The sequence below is a fragment of the Pteropus medius genome, unplaced genomic scaffold, assembly GCF_902729225.1.
Source record: "Pteropus medius unplaced genomic scaffold, Ma_sr-lr_union100, whole genome shotgun sequence".
NCBI classification, from domain to species: Eukaryota; Metazoa; Chordata; class Mammalia; order Chiroptera; family Pteropodidae; genus Pteropus; species Pteropus medius.
Window position 1 is genome coordinate 1224557 of NW_024342648.1, and position 4122 is coordinate 1228678.

General features: G+C 43.7%; 1 non-coding gene and 1 pseudogene across 1 annotated transcript; both read left to right on the top strand.

Moving 5' to 3' along the window:
- Positions 1-582: 582 nt before the first annotated feature.
- On the top strand, positions 583-701 carry LOC120605952 (5S ribosomal RNA). Its single transcript, XR_005653788.1, has one exon. It is a non-coding gene; the product is annotated as a 5S ribosomal RNA (ribosomal RNA).
- A 2825-nt stretch (positions 702-3526) lies between these two features.
- LOC120605947 (uncharacterized) lies at positions 3527-3645 on the top strand (annotated as a pseudogene).
- Positions 3646-4122: the final 477 nt, after the last annotated feature.

A 4122-nucleotide genomic window follows, 5' to 3' on the forward strand; every position in this document is an offset into this window, starting at 1 on the left:
CACAGGGTCTGCTTCCACGGCCTGTCAACAGAGCAGAAAAACCGTGTATCTCCTGCGATGCAGTGTGCCTTAGAAGGAGGAATCCTGAGGAGGAAGGTTCAGCAGAGATAAGTATGCCACGTTACATGGCATGGACTTGACCTTCCTCGTGTATTGTCGGCCTAAGCGCCACTGAACGTGCTGACCAGTTTCTCATGATCTCTTGTGTGGCAGAATCTTAGAGGTCATTAAGATCCACTAATCCAATCTGCAGCTGTCACAAATCTGGGAGGGTCACCAATATATTAGGTACCAGGCTCGGGACACGAAATAGTGGGTTGGAACAATGGACAAAAATCGACTCAGGAATAAACAGTTATTTTAAACTCTAGTAAGTTCTATGATAGACTAAGGGTCTGAGGTGGAATGGAAACACAAAGGAGGCAATCGAGTCCGGGGGGAGGTTCAGGGAAGGGACCACGTGGAGGAAGTGACAACTGCGCTGAGCTCACTAGACCAAAATGGTTGCGGCGAGGCTCTTGTAAGCAGGTATTTGCCAAGGCACGAACACATTGAGAATAAGCTTTTTAAAACTGCCCTCACGTCTACGGCCACGCCACCCTGAACGCGCTCGATCCCGTCTGATCTCGGAAGCTAAGCAGGGTCGGACCTGGTTAGTACTCGGATGGGAGACCGCCTAGGAAGACCAGGTGCTGGAGGCGTAAAAAATAAAAAATCATAAAACTGCCCTCACACCAGAGTGTTGGGTACAAATAGCAGTGATGGTTACGCAGCATCATCGATGCATTTAATGCCACAGAACTGTACATTTACAAGTGGTTAAATCATCAATATTACATCACGTATATTTTACTACAATAAAAATATTACCCTCGCAACATGGATGTCCTCTCGGGACATTCTCCACTGCTCGAGCTGAGTACACAGGTGTGAGGGCTCCTGGGACTGTCTCCGAGGGAGTCCATTAGCAATGAGAAGCTATCAGCACCAGAGTGACAGACCTGAAATAACACAGACCCCTCAAAGTAGACAGCGGCCATCATACTAGTTAACACATACGTCCAGGGACTGTTCTAAGTGCTTTGGATGGATTACATGAAATCGTGAGGTACACACGCTCTTCACGCCATTTGATCCACATGAGAAAACTCAAGTGCAGAGAGGTTAAACAACTCGCCTAACTAAGCACGGGAGCTGACATGTGGCAGAGATGGGCTTTGAACTTGGATCAGCTACTTCAGGAGCCTGCGTCTTAGCCACGTGCCATAGTGAGATTAGAAGCTGCTGTCCGCCGATGACAGCTGTGTGTAGGCCGAAGAGCTCGGAACACCGAAGAGTCAGACAGGAAGAAAGGAATAAGGCAAATCGACTAGGATTGTGGGAGAGTGTGTATTTGGGTTACAAAGTCTGGGATTAAGGTCTAAGAAAGGAGAAAATACGGCACCATTTTATAAAAATGAGCTCACAGTCTAGCAAGAGGTCCTTCCGCTCTTTTTCCTAAAAATACGTGAATTTGGAAAGTGTTTGGAAAATGTTGTCTCCGATATCCGAGGTTTCCTACTGAGGAAAATCTTTCCAAAATGTCCCAACGGTGCCTGGTGCCCAGCGGGAGATCAGTAAATCTTGAGTGAATTAATGCATCTCTAGCTCATTCCACATATAATCAAAATAATTCTGCCTGGATTAAAGATTCATATCTAAATAAGGAAATTATAACAGTACTGATAAAACAGAGGTGGACATTTACCTAACACTGGCATCTGGAAAGGCTTTCTAAAAACATGACACTACAGCCAGAAACTATAAAGAAAAACATCGCCATATATGAATTCCTAAAAAGCAGAGAAGTCGACGCTTGAAACACCTGTATTACACGTGAGCCTAAATGCAGAAGGATGGGAGGGAAGAGGAGAGGGGAAAGTGAGCAGGAGAAGGGGAGGGAGAAGTCTCCGAAGGGGTCCCAGCTTGGACGGTGACAGCACCTCAGGGTCGGCGGGACATCAAGCAGTCCAAAGGGATTTTTTACGAGGTGGTTCATCAGCTCTACATACTTTTCTAAGCTGGAGGAAGCGGCCGAAAACCACCTCCCCGGTCTCTGGCCAGCACATAACTGTCAATCAATAGAAGCTACTCCACCCAGAAGACCACAGGGCACCAGTGTTTATTTAAGCTCCTGTCTCGGCATGGAGGAAGCTAAGATCCCAGAGGGTGCCTGGCTGCAGACTGATCTCCAGATACTTGGAGAGGAAAAGAACATTCTCAGTTTCAACTCGGTTTCGTTACTTGCTTGGTTCAAAGCGCATACATCTGCCAGAGGGAAGGTCGCTTTATTGTTTACAGTTCAAAGCGAACTCCCTGAGCCGCCTCCTCACTGGGGACCCCGATGCCATTCCTTTCCTCACCAGGAACGTTCAGGCGCAAGGACGCTAAGTGGTCGCACTAACCTCGGGAGGGCCTCAGTGCGCCCTGCCTCCCGTTCCCGGCCACCATTGCACACCTTAAACCTCCGCCCTCTCCCCCCCACCTCACTTTCCCTTTTCGCTCATGACTCCTCATGACTCCTAAGAGCCCGGATGGAGGCCCAGGCCATAGTCCTCTCCTTTCCCAGCTAAGCATCTTTCACCGTAAGCTTTCAGAAAACTTTCTCCTGTTTTGTTAAAACTGGGCGGGAGGAGAGGAAATGTAAACCTGAACTAGGGTCTTTCTATGACTCCGTTGGATTTTCCTTTTCTATTTGGGATTTTTGTTTTTCATTCTTTTTGATGAGTTTCACAGAGGGAATTATGGAAGCGAGTACTCAGAACTGTGTTACTTTCTGCCATCTTTCACAGAAACTTCTTTTAAAGCTCTGGCAGTCACATAGGCCAAAGAAAAAGAGTATCTTGTTGTTTATATTTGTATTTGTCTGGTGTCTAACGAGGTCGGGTATTATTTCTTAGGAGTCATGTCCCTTTGCAGACCGTATTCTGTGAACTGCTGTTCATATACTTTGCCCATTTTTCAGTTGGGATGCTGATCTTTTTCTAATGATTGATAAGGAGCATCCATAGAGGTGAAGGATACAAACTCTTTGTTTGCCAGATATTTGTGATCAATGCAAAATGTCATTTGCCTTATAAGTTTGTATTATTTTTGAAGTTCCTAAGGTCTAAAATACTGCTTGGCCAATAGGAGATGCTCACTTAGTATCTGTCGAAATATTCATTTGGATTGACTGAATAAATGAACCAAAGTGTTTTATTTCATAATGGCAAAAATCTGTCTTATCCTTTATAGTTTTCCCCTCTGCTATCATGTTTAGAGGTTTTCCTTGCCTCAAGATCAGATTGAGATTCTACAACATTCTCTCCTAGAAATTATGTTTCATTTCTTTACATTTAAATATAACACATCTGGAACTGGTTTCTCATATCAATAGTAAGTGAGATTCATCCATAGTTTTATTTTTTTATTGAAATCTCCTTACCTAAGTCGGTATCAGGGTTATTGAAGAAATTTGCCTAAATAGTTTAAAATATGCGCATTAGCCTATAGCCATGGCACCCTAAACAAGCCTGATCTCATCTGATCTCAGAAGCTAAGCAGGGTCGGGCCTGGTTAGTACTTGGATGGGAGACCACCTAGGAAGACCAGGTGCTGCAGGCATAAATAAATTAAAATATATATATATATATATATATATATATATATATATATATATAAAGTATGAGCGTTATCTTTAAAGTTCAAAAGATCTCAAATACAAAAACTTTCTGAGTGAAGCATGTGATTATCAGATAATGCATTTCATTTCTTCCATATTTACTTTTTAATACTGATCAGGATAACATTTTAGACTAATAAGACTTTGAAGAGTGTACTTCTTTTTGGCAAGATAATGTGAGAATTCTCATTTGGGGTCAGAATTTGGGTGGGGTTAAATTACCACTTAAACTTCAACTCAGCTTAATTTCTAATTATACCGTTTTCTTGGCCAAAGACCCCAAACCACGGGTTTCTTGTTAGCACTGAAAGCCACAACAAAACAGACTTGCTTCTTGTGAAATAGGAACCAGCGGTGATGAACGGAAGCGACTACCAAAAAGGAGGCTGGGAGGGGACTAGAAAGCGACCCATTAGGTG